The 18,744-nt window shown below is 43.7% G+C and overlaps 1 protein-coding gene and 1 non-coding gene across 4 annotated transcripts in view; both read left to right on the top strand.

Annotated features, from left to right (window-relative positions):
• LOC124801555 (nectin-4-like) overlaps positions 1-18,744 on the top strand; it is a 468,485-nt gene that overhangs the window by 306,575 nt on the left and 143,166 nt on the right. The gene's annotated exons all lie outside the window — the stretch shown is intronic.
• Trnaa-cgc lies at positions 5,750-5,822 on the top strand. The gene has a single exon. It is a non-coding gene; the product is annotated as a tRNA-Ala (tRNA).

Genomic DNA, 18,744 nt, shown 5'->3' on the forward strand with positions numbered 1-18,744 from the left:
TATTGTCGACTCCTGTATCATTAACAACAAACCCATTTAAGACAATTTTTGCTTACTCAGCAGGGATAAGGACTTTTGTAATAAAGTTTCTATACATTTCTTAAGTTCAGTGTTCGTATTTACACCGTAACAGTACTAACTATCAGAGGTAACCTATGTTAAAAATATGCTCTAAGATAAAAGGCATCCGCTGTGACCGAGCGGTTCTAGGCGCTTCAGTCCGGAAACGCACGCCTGCTACGGTAGCAGGTTTGAATCCTGCCTCAGGCATGGATGTGCGTGATGTCCTTAGGTTAGTTAGGTTTAAGTATTTCTAAGGCTAGGGGCTGATGACCTCTGCTGTTAAGTCCCATAGTGCTTAGAGCCATTTGAACCATCAGACAAAAAGCGACACACAACCAAGCAAATATCCGAATGAGACGGGAATCTGTAGATATGCTGTACATGTGCAGACAAACAACCGATTACAATTTGATAAAAATTAGATGATTCATCCAAGAGAAAGAGCTTCACAAATGGAGCAAGTCAATAACGCAATGGTCCACTTCTGGCCCTTATGGAAATATTTATTGGGCATCACATTGATTTATAAAGTTATTACATGTCTTCCTGTCCAGTTGGCCAATTAGTGCGTTAAAGTCTACAGCTGCTTGGAGGGACGTTCCAATAATTATCGAAACGTTCTCAATTGGAGAGAGATCCGGGAGCTTCCTTGCAAAGATGGAGTGTGGCAAGCACGAAGACGAGCAGTAGAAGCTCTTGCCAAGTGTGGTGGGGCATTATGTTACTGAAATGCAAGCCAAGAATGGCTTGCCATAGAGATCAACAAGACGGGGCGCAGGATATCGTCGGTATACCGCTGTACTGTAAGATTACCGTGGATGACGAGCAGAGGGTTCCTGCTATGTACAAAATCGTTCTTGCTTCAATATCTCGATCGATCCAGGGGCGAAAACTCTTTATCTCATAACAAACCAGATGCCCGTTAGCAACCATGATTTGGTGCAAACATCGTTACGATATCTGAAACCTTTCAGGCAGTTACGTCTCACGTGACTGATGGTTGTCGGGCTGTATGGTGGGCGACAGTCAGGTTTGTAAACCCCACCTCCCCCCCCCCCCCCCCCCCCATCTCCCCGCGCCCAGCTGTCTGGGACCCCTCCAGACATGTCTTCGCTGATTGTTCGGTCTCAATTCGAAGCAGGACGGATGACGGAAGACACATCATTCAACAGGATTTCAGGCCATAGACGTGTCTGGAGGCGCCCCAGTCAGCGGTTGAGATAACGCTGTGAATGTCGCCGGCAATAAGGCCCAACAACCAGGTGGTCTGGAGTGCCATTTCATTTCAAAGCAGGACCGTTTTAGTTATCATTCGCGGCACCCTTGTACCACAGCAGTCAGTCGACGAGATTTCTCGTCCCGTCTTCTTGCCTTCATGGAATGTCAGTCTGGCCTCATATTTCATCCAGATAATGCCCACGAGCATAGAGCGAGAGTTTCTGCTACGTGTCTTCGTGAGCGCCAAACCGTCACTTACACAGGTGAGGACGTGTGGAGCATTACGGGCGGGGCCCTCAGTTCATCTCGAGATTTTGACGATTTAACGCATCAACTGGACAGCATTTCGTACGATATCTAGCAGGGGGACATCCAGTAACTGTATGAAAAAGTTGCAAGCCAAATAACGGCTTGCTTGAGGTCCAGAGGTGGACCAGCGCGTTATTGACTTGCTCAATTTGTGAACTTCTTTCTCTTCAATAAATCTTCCAAATTCTCTAAAATTCTAATCGTTTGTTTGTATTGACAGGAACATCACATCCACCAATTCCCGTCCTACTCGGATAATTCCATCATGATGCCTCATTTTTTTTTTCTAGAGCGTATTAAGAGGTAATCTAGACGAGCAACCTAAATGTTCACTATTGTAACTTACCCGCATAAATAAAGAAAATATAATAATTAAATTTCGATAAATCAAACTAAGAACAGCCGACCAATTGCAAAGGATAAAGCAATCTTTACCTAGGTTTCAATAGATATAAATCTATCTTCTTCAGAAGATGCCTGGGGACAATGAACATCGTAATATATATTAAGGTATGAAACATGAGTCAAGAATAAAGTTTAACATATATTAGGAAAATATTGTATTACAAGATGTGAGAAAGATTCTTGGTACTTACAGTATTATAACAACATGAAGTGATATGTCCTTATCGTTTAGGCAAACATCTGCATAGTTACATTAATCATATAAAATATAGCCCTGACAACAGGGTTTGTCAAACAAATAAAATAGGTACATAGAAGTTGCAGAGCGCCTAAGCGACTGAGTAAAGTCGGCCAGCGTAGTAGCACAGCGGCCAGGGCAGGTGGCGCTCATGTCGCGAACTATGTGCCGATAGGCGTACTGAAGTAACATTTGAAACATCAATTTTAAATGCGTTCTTAAATAGAGTGATAATAAATAAATTGGCAAGCATTTGACACTCCCGTTATGACATTGTGGGAGGTATAGGAACAATAACGTAGATACATACATCAAAAAGACAGGTGGCGCTTCCGCCGTGAGTTACATGCAGTGGTCTATATAGCCAAAATATAAAGTTATATTACCATATTAGTGAAGCCCATAGAACGTATATAAGTCAAACCATCAAGAACAATCAGTAATGGCTTTTAAGAAAATTACGAGACCTGGTCTACAATCCAGTTACTACGTAATATTGGTCAAACCGGCAGAGCTGTGAAAACACGATATAAAGAACATCTGTTAGGTAAAAAAGGAACGAATATTCGCAACTCTACCTTTGCTGAACACCTCTTGATAACCGGCCATACGCCTAAACAGTTAGAAGACACGGTTATCCTACATAGACAGGTCAAAGGACGGAGACTAGATCTGTGGGAAGAGCTATTTATTTTTAAACATCTAGAGCTCAAAGACGGCAATATTCTGAATGATCAGTTGAACCTTGCTTGTAAACAATTTTTTGAAGGCTTTAAACCCGTACTGTGTAATGTATAACATTAATGTTAGTAACCTCAGTAGTCTATTTCCTCAGGAAGCTATAATGCACTTTCAAATCCTCCAGTTTACTATCGCTTATATGATGTGTTCTTTGCACGATATATGGCTGCCACTACAGCGGCCCCCATGTAATTTTCTCTTATTCTATATTACGTAGTAACTGGATTGTAGACCAGGTCTCGTAATTTTCTTAAAAGCCATTACTGATTGTTCTTGATGGTTTGACTTATATACGTTCTATGGGCTTCACTAATATGGTAATATAACTTTATATTTTGGCTATATAGACCACTGCATGTAACTCACGGCGGAAGCGCCACCTGTCTTTTTGATGTATGTATCTACGTTATTGTTCCTATACCTCCCACAATGTCATAACGGGAGTGTCAAATGCTTGCCAATTTATTTATTATCACTCTATTTAAGAACGCATTTAAAATTGATGTTTCAAATGTTACTTCAGTACGCCTATCGGCACATAGTTCGCGACATGAGCGCCACCTGCCCTGGCCGCTGTGCTACTACGCTGGCCGACTTTACTCAGTCGCTTAGGCGCTCTGCAACTTCTATGTACCTATTTTATTTGTTTGACAAACCCTGTTGTCAGGGCTATATTTTATATGATTAATGTAACTATGCAGATGTTTGCCTAAACGATAAGGACATATCACTTCATGTTGTTATAATACTGTAAGTACCAAGAATCTTTCTCACATCTTGTAATACAATATTTTCCTAATATATGTTAAACTTTATTCTTGACTCATGTTTCATACCTTAATATATATTACGATGTTCATTGTCCCCAGGCATCTTCTGAAGAAGATAGATTTATATCTATTGAAACCTAGGTAAAGATTGCTTTATCCTTTGCAATTGGTCGGCTGTTCTTAGTTTGATTTACGTGGAACCATTGCTGTAGCGCAGCTATGTTTAAAGTACTAAATTTCGATAATTAAATTCTTAAGTACGAAAACTGATAAATCTAAACTCATGAAATACTGATAAATTTCTACCTAAACAGCGCTACACCATGGCCCTGTGAAGTCAGTCTGAATCTATCCGTGAGAAATGAACTGATAAAATTCTTACCTAGTTGTGGTGTCGCCGGATAACGCTGCCTATATATCTGATCGTAAATGGCACAGATTATTGCAATGCTGGCCTATCTACTAATATAGGACAATGCTTGTCTGAGATCTGAATTACGAGAAAAACTGACCTTACTTAGTGACACAGCTGCCCAGCTTGTCGTCTGATTACTAAAGAACTCAGACATAAATTCTGGAATATTTTAATTTAGGTAAATGTCTGAATCGGGACTGGAAATGACTTAAGGGGAAATTATTCTTTTATAATTGACTGATAAAAATAATGATATTCTAAAAATTTGTTACGTTATTGATAAAGATCTACAGTCCATTACACGGGAAAATTGAATACACGAGTTACAAATCTGGGTCAACTGGTGCTGACGAATCACAAAAGAAAACATTGAAACAAATTCATATTAACATATAAGAGAAAAAACTACGCGCGTGCCAACAAAAATAATAAATTTTGCCTTGCAATAGATGGTGACTTAATTACACTGTTGATTTTTAATTATGTTAAAAATTTTAATTTGTTCATCATCATTTAATTCCATGGTATCATTTAGCTCTGCGGCTGATCACAATTATTACTCAGTTCCATATAATAAAATTGTACATTTTGTCCTGCACTGTGACTTTAGCAACTGCTAAGTGTAAACTGCGCTGTACCAGCGACAGACTACGACTACACTGTAGCAAAGAGCGACTGCAACTGTCGCAGAGACTGCTCTGACCTGCGACTCTATTGCAGCTCTCTTTTGACAGGGGCAAAGATATTTTATGTCTGAGGCAGCACCTGTGACCTGTCGTTTGAGCAAGCGACCAATGCATCGAGATTACATTTGCTCTAACAGTGTGGTCAAACCCTTACACTATCTGATCAAAAGTGTCCCAAAACACCTATATAAAGCGGAACTGAGGACTAGATGTCGCGAAAGGCGGACCTGCCAGCATAAACTGAGGCGAGGAGTGATGTGTTGTCAGTAGACAACAACTAACAGCGGGATGGGCCGTTCAAAAGAATTGGTTGATTACGAACGTTAATCCACCACTGTATGTCCACCAGAGTAGTAAATGCATCAGGGACGTTTCAGGTCTTTTAAAGCTGCCCAGATGGTTTCTTTGTGACCTGACTGTGAATTAGAAACACGAAGGAACCACGACAGCTAAACCAAGAGGAGGCAGACCTCACGTAATGGCGGAAACGAACCGTCGAGCATTGCGGAGGGTGTTTGTAAATATCGCATGAAATCAGCGGAAGGAATCACTCCTCAGTTTGGAAGGGCTACCTGAACTCCAAATAACACAAATACTGTGCGTAGAGGGTTAGAAAAAATTCGATTCAGTGGTCCAGAAGCTTCTCTTAAGGATCACTTTTATATAGTCGCTGCTAAGCGACCCTTGAGGTTGTGTAAAGACCGATGCCACTGAAAAGTGGATTACTGGAACGAATGATGCGACTCAGGAATCACTTTATACCGTGCGGCAATCCTGTGCAAGAGTTTCGCCTTAGCGAATATCTGGCAACATGTAAAGTGCGAACAATAAAGTCCGGAGGAGATGGTATTGTAGTATGGGGGTGTCTGTTGCGATTAGGTTGTGCTCCCACTATTGAGCACCGAGCGAGGTGGCGCAGTGGTTAGCACACTGGACTCGCATTCGGGAGGACGACGGTTCAATCCCGTCTCCTGCCATCCTGATTTAGGTTTTCCGTGATTTCCCTAAATCGTTTCAGGCGAATGCCGAGATGGTTCCTTTGAAAGGGCATGGCCGATTTCCTTCCCAATCTTCCCTAACCCGAGCTTGCGCTCCGTCTCTAATGACCTCGTTGTCGACGGGACGTTAAACACTAACCACCACCACCACCCACCACCACCACTATTGAGCTTAGAAAAACGCTAAATGCGGAAGCACATGAACACATTTTCGAGTATTGTGCACTGCGTACACAGGAGGAACACGTCGGAGACTACGATTGTATCAGCATATCAATGGATATGGACTGGCCAGTCCATAGTCCTTACCTGAGCTCAGTGAAACACCTTCGGGATGAGTTAGAAAGTCGATTTTGCTCAAGGCCCTAATGTCCTGTGTTACTACCTTCTTTCTCGTCATTTGCTATGGAAGAATCGGCTCCCAAGCCTCCTCAGATGTTAAGACATTCATAGTGTATTAATTTTAATTTTAATAACCAACAGCCTCAGTTGCAATATTTAACTAGATTTACCCAGGTTTCAATCGGGGTAACCTAACCTTCTTTAGAATAAAAGTAACTACCTTTTGTCCATACTGGACATCGTCAAGCTAAAACTACAAATCCATAAATTATCGTCAGACTGTAAAAACCTATCTGAAACTGCCTCGGACCCACTTCGCGACGGCGATGCAGCAGTCGTGAGTGCTGTACTGGAACTGACCGCAGCGTCATGAGGCCCGCCTAGGCGGACACAATACCTTGATCCTGAGCACAGACTGTGTGATAGTTACTTGTTGGGACAAGACTCCTGTCCTTGAATTTACTAGTGGAGTGAAATAAAAGGTACAGCTGAGGAAAAGGGCTTATATGTTATCCTGTGCAGGACGTACTTAGATCGACTGTCTTAACATTTATGAATTATTCGTTGGTCATGATATGAGGAAGACATAACGTGCTTACAAGGTATGGCCTGTATAGGAAAATTTTGTGCTTTTGCACGAAGTAGAATCATTTAAAAAGAAAGGAGTGGGAAGGACAATATAAAGCCAACATCGCCATTATTATGTCTAGGTCAAAACAATTTTTGAGACGTAAATGCTAAGCACTTGCTTAGCTATGGTTGCAACGCATGAACATCCTATTGACTTAGCACACAAATGGTCATGATTCAACTTATGAACAAGTCTATATCTAATCTGTAACATCCGTCAATGCGGGCCATATAAAATAGATGGTCATTCTTCAAGATTAGTACACTTTATCTGAAATGGCAAAGAACCAAATCAAAAACTAATGCACGTGCCTGATTGAGCTTCTTGACGAAGTTATGGTTATGGGTTACAGAAAACACTAAAGTAGGGGATAATGTGGCGGCAATAGGGTACTCAGTTTGCCTTCATGGAGGTGTTCAACACACATACTGTAAAAAATGTGTGTGGAACACTGCCATCATAATTGGGGCCTAGTGACCACTGGCATTGAACTTAGCGAATGACAGCGGAATTATGCTCAAAGCTAAAGTGCGACTTGACGAACATCGCTCCCGTCAACACACGTAAAACTATTGACCGACAGAGGTTGGTTGGTTGATTGGGGAAGGAGACCAGACAGCGTGGTCATCGGTCTCATCGGATTAGGGAAGGATGGGGAAGGACGTCAGCCGTGCCCTTTCAGAGGAACCATCCCGGCATTTGCCTGGAGTGATTTAGGGAAATCACGGAAAACCCAAATCAGGATGGCCGGACCCTGGACTAAACCGTCGTCCTCCCGAATGCGAGTCCAGTGACCGACAGAGGTCAATTATGCTCAAAGCTAAAGTGTGACTTGGCGAATATCGCTCCGGTCAACACACTTAAAATAATTGACCGACAAAAGTCAAAATGTACTTAAAGAACTAGTATGGGAGGATGACGGGAAAATGGTTAAATTATTATGTAATTTGGAGACCATTAAACGTCATTGAGTAAGATCAAACCTAGGTAAATCTAGGTAAACATAGCAACTGAGACTGTTGGTTATTAAAATTAATATTTATGCAGTTGCTGACAGGGCCGCGAAATGTTGAAAATATTTACATTCATAGTGTCTCCATCAAAAATGAAGTAGTCACAAAGAAGAAGAATGGACACTTCTCATTTCTGCTATTAGGTGTCCTGATACTTTTGATCAGATAATGTTCACAAGTTATCGCCCTACTGCAGCAACACGGTACGTGTGCTGGCGCGATCTCCAACTGCAGTGTTCATAATCCGTTATGAGCAAAGTTAAAAAATTCCTAAATTTTCAGTAACTCATACAGTAAAGCAGCAGTTACAAATTTAGAGCACTAGATACTTATTAAAATGAAGTTAAATACAGAGACATTAAGGAATTCAATGTGACATGCCGAGTGAGCCGTGGTAAAAAAATGCTGTTTTGAACAGCGCGCCGCAGCGCGTAGTGTGAAGCAGTCGCCCTCCGTGTCTGGCGGTGGCGCCGCTGTGGCAATCGCAGCTTTGGTGTCTCCCTCTTGTGGGAAAGATAGCCAGCTCACGTGCATTTAAGGGACGCTATGAGCTCGGCATGCAGTCGGTCAGTCTCGGCGAGTCTGGTCAGTTGGTCAGCCGGGCCAGTGTGGGGAATTAAGTGTCTGTCTGTCGTCCGGAGTGCTAGTACGCGTTAGGCTGACAGTCTACTCGAGTTGCTTGGGCAACGGTCATTGGCGGTTGGATCATTCGGTTGGTCGTCGCGCACTGAGGCACAAGATGACTGGTCCGCCTTGAGCGTTGGCGCATGTGAGGTCCCCACATGAGTCCAGTTGGCCGCGCCGTATAGAAAGGGGTAGTGGCTTCGCGGTTAACACGAGAGCAACAGCAGTGAAACCACGACATCGGGTTGGCCGGGGCGAGCTGCGACACCGTGATACGGGAGATCGGCGCGCCTTCCTGCGTCCGTTGAAACGGCTGGAAGCGGACGGTTTGGGGGAGCGTTGATGGTTCTGTGCCAGGTCTTCGCCAGAAATCGCAGTTTAGTAGAAGTTAAGTGATTGCAGATATGTTGTTTCATTTACTTGTTAAATTCTACTTGTTTTCTTTGCGTGGGAACCAGCCGCTTGTTTTGGGATCGTCCCACCATTCTTCTCCGTTTGCCCACCCGCGGGAAGGTGGTTATTTGTGAATTGGGTGGTCTGTTTTTCCCTTGTGGAGTTGGGGAGGGTTAGAGCAATCTGCGGTTCGGGTTGTTGAGTAATCCCCTAGTCAATCTGTCATACGTTAATAGCTGCATCTATCATGTTTGTCGGATTCGGTGTTAACGAATTTATAGAATTAAAGTGTAAAGGCCGAATTCCTGAAATATGTTTATATCTTGCTTATCATCTTGCGAGGCGGTATATGTGTAATGCAGAGCATGTTGTACATTTTATGTAAGTCTGAATAAATAGTCATTTTTATAAAGTTGCCACCTTTCCACCGTAAGAGTCCTTTTAATAACAAATTGCACTTTCGGTGGCAAACAATTTCTTAGTCTGTTTGTACCATTTCCATCTCTCTTACGGGGTGCATAGTTAATGTGTTTGTGTGAGTTGTTAAAATTTTTAGTTTAAAGTAATCTGGTGTGTTGCAGATTTGCACTAGTGTAGTCTTTCAGAGGTTGTTGTGAGCGGTCGTGACTACGGCCGTGTTGAAAGGGAGCGCCAAGCTTCTCAGCCCGAAGGCTCATACTGTCAATATTGTTCTTTCTGCTTCTAAATAAAATTGTAACTTGATGTTTCGAGGGTGCTTTTCTGCTTGTCAATTTAAAATCTGGTTTTTAAAAGGCTTTTATGAATAAAAGGTAATTTCATTTTCATCAGTTACTCCCTGGCAACTACTTCCACGCCCACCTAGTGTGATTAAATGTGTTAATGTTCTTGATGAATCGCTTGTAAACAAAGTAAATTCTTTAAGAAAAGATTTTGAAAGTAAATTCTCGGTTCACCGAGTCGACGGAATTGATCTCCATGTAGCGTATCTATAAACAACCAGTTGTGTCGGTACGTGATATTGTGTGCTTGCAGTGACTTCGATTGCTCGCCAATATATGCTCCTAGCAGGAAACAGGTTACAGATAGAAAGAAAAGGCGACCACCTATGTTCGACGTCAACGTGCAATAACCACTCACAGACGGCAGGTCGCAGCACTGGTATTGGAGGGTATTTAACGTGTGTTGAGGGGTCGCAGAAAAACAGTGCAGTTTGTCCTAAGGCGGAAGCGGAGCGAATTGTTAGACGCTCTTAAGAGCATGATCATCTGCTGTCGCGCCAAGCTTGGAAGCATTTCGGAAACGCCTAAATTTTTGAACTGTTCGCTTGCCGCTATGATTGAGGTGTATCGTGTACGGCAAAATGGCGACAGCCAAAAGCCGGCCCAGAGGCTACTGTGGTGCACCACGGGCCCTAGCAGACAGCGATGAACTACAGCTGCGGAGATGTGTACGGGCGACTACTCTCAGCACCTGTTGAGCAACAGAACGCTCATATTAACCTACAGGCTGCCAACGGTGTCTCCACAGCGAATGTTCAGCGAATGTTACTGCCTGTAGTCATTCCGCAGCAGGTTCATGGGTTCATGCAGCCACGGCGATTGTTGTTCATCGGCGACGAAGACACGAAGACTCGAATTTGAAAGCCAATAGCGCAAGTGGACGGCCACTGAGCGGCGACAGGTTGCCTTTTCGGATTAATAATGTTTTATGCTCCATCGGACTGCTAGCTTTTACAGCGTACGACGTGAAACGACTGAAAGCAAACAGCCTGCAACAATTCTCGGAACGATCAGGACCGGAGGAGGGAGCGTTATGTCCTGGGGAATATTTCTGTGACATTCCCTGGGTAATCTCGAAGCGTTATAGAAGGCACAATGGATCAACACAAGCATCCATCTGTTCTTGGAGATCATGTCCAACCCTACATGCCTCTGCACCAGCGGGACAACGCAACGTGTCACACAGCTCACAGTGCAGGTGCGTGGTTTTAATTGCTCGGACTGTTTGCGCCATGAATCCTGAACTTCACCCCTGTCGGTTCCTTCTAGAACCTCCTGCCGGCCGGTGAGGCCGAGCAGTTCAAGGCGCTACAGTCTGGAACCGCGTGACCACTACGGTCGCAGGTTCGAATCCTGCCTCGGGCATGTATGTGTGTGATGTCCTTAGGTTAGTTAGGTTTAAGTAGTTCTACGTTCTAGGGGACTGATGACCTCAGAAGTTAAGTTCCATAGTGCTCACAGCCATTTGAATTTGAACCATTTGACTCACTTCTTGCACGTCTCGCAACGGACGCGCTGAAAAAGGGTAGTTATTCAGGTTTTAGACAGGTTGTCACGTGAATGTGGGTACAACGGTACCGCACTTCATTTAATTTGGTGGATTAAATTTCTCGCAATTATTGACGGATTTCAGACACTAGACTCAGGCAGTGGTACAATAATATATGTCAGACGTTGAATGCCTGAATAAAAACTGCTCACATATTGCGTTCCCCTTTCTACCGATCCTGGTGTAGACAGAAGAGTAAAGGTGGAAGTGCCAAGATTTCCGACTGCAGAAGAGGTATTCAGTAAGTTAAATGGGAATGTAGGTAACACTCCTTATTCTGTCTGAGAACAAAAATCAGTTACAAGAAATTATTTTTAAGCGAACAATTCGGTGTTCTCGTTGTCATAAGCGATATAGCTCTCATTTCATATAAGCTCATACCTACCTGGTTCGTTTCGAACGCAAAATTTTTGTTTACGGAGGCACGCGAACTGGTCTTAAGGCTTCAACAAAACTTTACTATCCAACGAACTTTCTCCATTGTGCACAATTTTGGTGGTACGGTGAATGTTAAACAAACACTCGGCAATGAATAGAGACATTTAAATCCTCTGCTGATTCTATGTGTACAGAGAAGCACAATGCTGTTACTATCGCTGTATTTTACTACCGGTAGCGAACTTCTGCAAAAATGATGGCCTCCCGTCTTTCTCTGCATCGCTGATCACGAACAAACATCGATCGCGAAGAAGCCTATTTTCGGCTCCGTACTTTATTTCCGCCTATGAAGCACCGACATGAGAACTTATATCGCATACAGGCAAACAGCGTATCGAACGCGACGAATAACAAAAGCCTGAAAGAAAACATGAGTCATTTGTTTATTCTAGTGAACAAAGACGGGACGAGGTACAATAAGTGAAAAGCAGAGGGTGGGAGCACGGGAGCAAAAAAAAAAAAAAAAGAATGCTTTGGATTACAGGGAAGCCCGGTCGATGCTCAGAGCGCGCCGCTGGAAGGGACTTTTTAGCGCTTCATTTGCGGTCGTTGTTCGCAGAGATCAAAGGCGCTGCACCCGGTCACGCCCTGTTGCGGTGGCTGCCGCCCACCCTTATGTTCGGAGCCAGCCATTTCCATGCCTACACGTGCCCTTTCCCGCCACATCAACCACACGTACAGACACACATTCATCGCGAGTACTGTCGTCGTTGGTATTTACCGCTCGGAGACGAACCCTGTGGGAAGGCGTGTGGTCAACGAGGCCAACACGTACACGGTAGTATACACATGGACTCACAAAGAGTGTCGAATATTTTGAAAGGTGGTAGTATTCAGAAGTTCCGCGTTTAGTTTGTCCGTGCTTTTCTGTTAGTCAGGGAAGCAAGTCGCCGCAAGTTACCAGCAGAACGGTCAGAGATCCTATCCAATTCAAGCCATGCCCAACCAAAGCAGGCTAAAGGAGTCCTGCTGGTCTCCCTGTCTTCCCGGGGCGCTACGCTGCTGTGGGGGTTTATTCTGTACGCTTTCCTGTAGTGTTATGAACGGGGTTCGGATGTCAATGAAAAGTCTTTTCTCGGCCGAGCATCACAATACGAGTCTCAATAAACTGTATATCCAATAAGGGTCAAATAGGCCTGGAAATGGTGGATTTTATTTGTACTTTTCTCCTTTTCGGCGTATTTTGGGCTTATTTATTTATTTCGCAGCGTACGGTTTTCTCTACAAACTTCACTCCGTTTTGACTAATAATTGATTTTCTCAATTCGAACCATCATCAGACCGTCTCTCATACATATATGAGAAGAGCCATTTATGAATGTCAAGATCCTTTGCACCTAAGAACCTGAAGATGTCTTTTATACAGCAACGCCAACTAAAGTAAAGTTTTGGAAGTCTAGTTTCTGTAACCTTAGTGTCTTCAATGTGTATAGAGGAGGCACTGAGTTCATTTTAAATGCCCACAATAGTACATTCTAAATTCCCAAAATGCAGTGTAGCAAAGGCGATATTCGTTATGCGTATTATATTAATCAAAAAAGCATATGTCTGAAAGGAGTAGCTTTTATTTCATACTAAACTTTTTTCGCACCATGTTATATACCACCATAGTGCGGTTTTTAGCATGTATTCGGCATTTTTTCTATGTCAGTCAACGTTTGCCCTAAATGTAGAGAGCCTGCATACTACTACATGGCCTCAGATCCCTAGCTTACGGTTCCTCACACTTGTCAGCAGCTGGGTCTTCGTCCACTTTCAAAATATTAATGGAATGGGAACACTGATGACCAAAATAAAAAAAAATAATGTTGTAACGTACTCAAGCAATGTTTCCGTACGAGTGTTTAGATCTTTTTACACAATTTCCATTGTGAGATACCAACGGATTTATTTGAAGCTGCCTCCTAAACATACGACAACTTTGCCCCTGCTGCATTTGGGCTCTGTTTCGTGACTGATAGCACACGGAAGAACCAAAGACACTGGCACGTCTACCTAAAATCATGTTGCGCCCCCGCCAGCGCTCGCAAGTTCCGCAACACGATGTGGTATGGACTTGAGTAATGTCTGAAGTTGAGCTGGAGGGAACTGACACCGCGACTTGCCGGGCTATCCATAAATCAGTAAGGGTACGACGGCGTGGACATCTCTTCTGCAGCACGTTGCAAGGCATTCTAGATATTGCCAATAACGTTCTGGACAGTTTGGTGGCCAGCAGAAGTGGTTAAGCTGAGAAGAGTGTTCCTGGAAACACTCTGCATCAATTCAGGACGTGTGGGGTGTCGCATTGTCCTGCTGGAATTGCCCAAGCAGGTCGGAAAGCACATTGGACATGAACGGATGCAGGTGATCAGGCAGGACACTTAGGTACTTGTCACCTGTCAGAGTCATGTCAAGGGTCCCAATAACTCCAACACACGACCCATATCAGTACAGAGCCTCCACCAACTTGAAGAGACTCCTGCTGACAAGCGTGATCCATGGATTCATGAGGTTGTCTCCATACCCGAACACGTCCATCCGCTCGATAAAATTTTAAACGAGACTCGTCCGACCAGGTAACATGTTTCAAGTTATCAACAGTCCTGTCGGCCGCCGTGGCCGAGCGGCTCTAGGCGCTTCAGTATGGAACCGCGCTGCTACTACGATCGCAGGTTCGAATCCTGTCTCGGGCATTAATGTGTGTGATGTCCTTAGGTTTAAATGATTCAAATGGCTCTGAGCACTAGGGACTTAACTGCTGTGGTCATCAGTCCCCTAGAACTTAGAACTACTTAAACCTAACTAACCTAAGGACGTCACACACATCGAGGCCCGAGGCAGGATTCGAACCTGCGACCGTAACAGTCGCACGGTTCCAGACTGTAGCGCCTAGTACCACTCGGCCACTCCGTCGGCCCTGTCCTTAGGTTAGTCAGGTTCAAGTAGTTCTAAGTCTAGGGGACTGATTACCTCAGATGTTAAGTCCCACAGTGCTTAGAGCCATTTCAATCACTTGAAGCAACAGTCGAATGTCCATGTTGATCTGCCCAGGTGAGGCGTAGAGCTTTGGCTGTGCAGTCATCAGGGGTACACGACCGGGCCTTCGGCTCCGAAAGCTCATATCGAAGATGTTTCATTGAATGGTTAACACGCTGACATTTTATGATGGCCCAGCAGTCAAATCTGCAGCAATCTGCGGAAGGGTTGCACTTCTGTCAAGTTGCACGATTCTCTTCAGTCGTCATTGGTCCCGTTCTTGCAGTATCTTTTTCCGAACTTAACGATGTCGGCTATTTAATGTTTTACCGAAATCCTGATATTTACGGTTCACTCGTGAAATGGTCGTACAGGGAAATTCCCAAATCATTGCGACCATGAAGATGCTGTGTCTCATAGCTCGTGCGCCGACTATAACACCACGTTCAAACTGACCTAAATCTTGATAACCTGGTACTGTAGCAGAAGTAACCGATGTAACAACTCCGCCTGACGCTTGTCTTATATAGGCGTTGCCGACCACAGCGCCCTTTTCTGCCTGTTTACATATCTCTGTATGTGAATACGCACGCCTGTACCAGTTTCTTTGACACTTCAGTGTACATTCCCCAGTTGTTGACTTCTCCTCAATCCCCGTTAAATTTGGTTTATTCATTTCGCTGCTCTCATTATAATGATAAATGAACTGCAGTGAAACTTCCTACACAAACATTTACCTGGCTAGACACGTTGTATTGATAGCGCAACCTGTTGGCAGGTGCAGCAGGCTAAAAGGGTCCCGTGCCAGGCTTGCTGTAACACAAGCTGGCCTGCTTTAACCACTTGCTTCAGTGCACGTGTATTCTTGCGTCTCCGATATGGCAGGTTAGGGTGTTTTAGCGGTTGCGGCGAAAATAGAGGCAGGCAGCTGGGAGGAGAATTTGCACACTTTTGGTAGTACTCTCCGAGACAAGGCAGGTAAACACTCATCCTGAAAGGCATTATTTTTGAGATACTAACACTTGCACGCGAGAGGGAGTGAGAGTGGTTTGGTTGCGATATGAGCTGAGTCGTTGAATTGGCGCTGCGTGAAGGAGTCTATGATATCCTTTCGTGTCACATTAGTCTGAGCAGATGGGGGTCTTCAGTGAGCTGTGTGATTCGAATTGGGATGTACTACCCGACAAAGCAGACTGGTTAGCTTGGAGAATGATTGTGTTTACGCCTTATAAACGGAGAGGGGAACCAGTAAAAGCGTACAACTGCTGCTACACATGTCTCGGCGCCAATGTTGTGCATAGCGCAACGATAGATGCAAATGGACACTTTTGCTTGACAATACTCTTTGAACGATATCACGTTACCAGCCAGTAATCAGAGAATAATATGTATGAATCTACGAGTCGTCTAAATAAACCACTGGTTAATTTAAAACTTACCTGTCATATTTCCTTAAAAGGTTTCTCTTTCTTGAAACTACGTTGTCACATCCGTGTGTGATAACAGGTTTATTGAGATAAAATTTAGAATTGTATTTCTATGTAGAGAACACTCCCTCTACCACGTGGATCACGCAGGTCAGAACAGATCGGAAAACGGAATACCTGATGATATATCTTAAGGTGCCAGTTACCTCAAAGTAAAGTCATTCACATTGCTAGGCCTTCGTGGAGGGGCTTATCTTCGATAGCTGGACCTGATCAGTTTACCTGTCATCCATACAATAGTGCCAGGATCAACAGTGTGAGGTAGTCGGGAATGCATAGCGTCCGACTGACGCTCTGTAAGTCGTGCCTCCGATCCTACTCGTGTACTTGTTTATTTACTTTTGTTGGCGTCTATGTGCTACGATGTATCGGAGAGAAAATAGGGGTGTACACAGCTCAGTTTAAATTAGACGCTCTACTGAGGCTGTGTGATTAATATACGAGAAAACAAGACTGCAGACTGTTCCTGACACAATTTCCCCCTTGAATTTATCGAAAATTAAATGCCACTGCGGGAAGGTGTCCTTCATACATTGTTCATGTTGCCAAAATAATTTATCGTATTGTTTCTAAAACCACTACACGCTAAAATTTAGACATCGTAACATAATAAATAATTTTTATGCACCTTCTGCTTATTGATTACGAAATAAATTGTATTTCACCACTCTGCCGTCTGTTATCTAATCAACACAACTAAAGCGGTTATCAGACCCATCAACACTTAAAGGAGGGCAAGAATAAGGAAAAATAAAAAAAATGGTGAACATTCGTTTAGCAGTAAGATCGAAACAGTGAACGTCAGTGTACTAGTTTGTGACTTAACACACTACGTAACCACTACATAAATTTGACAACACCTAATTTCATTTGGTTGACATCTCACTGAGATGAATGGTTTTACGGTGAATTATAGGAAACTTTATACCACGTCACCATTCAGTCGACTCTCCGATCCTTGTGACCAACCACAGGCGCTCCCCTCGTGAGAGTTTTTACGCTGGCTTGGGAGTCAGTTCTCTACGCAGGAAGTTGTGAAAATGCAAAAGTTGTTGTTATGTCATTGTATCGTTTATAGTATCGTGGAAATCGTTGCAAAGTAACTTACTGTGTACACTTTGTTGCTATTTGTTTGGAGTAAACAAATTTCAAATGACCTCAGTACCGTGCGCTTCCAACCGTAATTCTCACACTAACACACGATCACCTCGTTCGGCATTAGCATTTCGTTTGCTTGTACCCATCCTGTATACAGTGTCACTGCCAGTTGGCCAGCTGCTTATCATTGACATTAATTTTAATTTTGTGAACAGCACGTTTCCACTGTGTGGTACCAACGTGCACAAATTTCGTTACAGTGGGGCTGTGTCTCGTCGCTTCACCAACCTAGCTCTGGTTAGAGTCAGGTGTATGCTTCGCTTTGCCGAGTGGTACTGTGTTTCTTGTGAACAAATCGTAGCATATACCCCCTCTCCCCCTTCCGATGTGTGCAGAGTTGGTGAAGAATTTCCGTATGTAACTTTTAGAATGCCCACAAAAATCGGCCGAAGAGTTTAACAGGTGTTACTTCGAGATGTGGATTGGTTCAATGTAGACAAAAGAAATATGTACTGAACCACTCGATGCGACTAATAACAGTGAAAACTAAATTGAAGCTATTTTTGTTAGTAGGAAGATACCATGACACATACCACAGTTTTCCAGTAATGTGCTTTGCAGTAACAAAGACTACTCCAACTGAAAATGACTACAGAGGGCAGACAATTTAATATTCAGTTAAAATGTACCTAGAGTGCTGACACGGGAAACTTCCCATCGCACCCCTCTCAGATAGAGTGGTAAGATGGCCCAATGGATACCCCGTCAATAACTAAACACAGATCGAGAATGAAAACAGAAAGATCGTGCACTGAACTGTGAAAAAATAAGCAATATAGAAATACTGCACGGTGCAAGCTTAAGAAGTGCAACACAAGGATAGTTGTGTGGTCACGGTGTTACTCTGCCAAGTGAAAGATTCGTCTTCAAACCTCCGTCCTGCCCAATTCTTTTTGTCACGAAATTATGAACTGTCCGTCGGACATTGGCGTGTCTGTTGTCCTTCTGTAGCCTTAGAAACTGTCCTGCTGTAAATTGGTTGTAGAATATGACTCAAGTGATAGCAATATATTACCGTCGCAAATAAATGTGACGAATAGTGAGAGCTGGCGAGACGCCGCGTAGACATCTCACAGAAATGAAAATAACTAGTAAACGGATGTGAACTAAGTCACGAGAAAGGAATAAAAGAGTCGGTCTTCCAAGCAGTGTAGAACAAATAGGAGGTACGCACGAATTGAGGTCCCTGCGGTACACCTCGCTGTTGCAAACGGACGTTACACCACGAGAGAGGCACAAGTTTGAATACAGCGAACAGACATGCCAATGACCGGACGGACTGTTCATTATTTTATGGTAAACGAGGGAGATTTGATCACGCATTTCCTTCCTCGCAGGCCATCACGGTGACCACATAACCACGACGCCGTAGCAATTCAAATTCGCTCGTCTGTTGCACATGTGGAGCTAAGACGGTTCGCAGTTTCTATTTCGCTTCTTTTGTCACAGTTCAGTAGACCTTCTCCCTGTTTTCATGCTTGATCTGTGTTCAGTGTTTAACGGGTTATCCACTGGACCATCTCACCACAAAATCTGAAGGGGTTGCG

Source organism: Schistocerca piceifrons, chromosome 1 (assembly GCF_021461385.2).
Source record: "Schistocerca piceifrons isolate TAMUIC-IGC-003096 chromosome 1, iqSchPice1.1, whole genome shotgun sequence".
NCBI lineage: Eukaryota > Metazoa > Arthropoda > Insecta > Orthoptera > Acrididae > Schistocerca > Schistocerca piceifrons.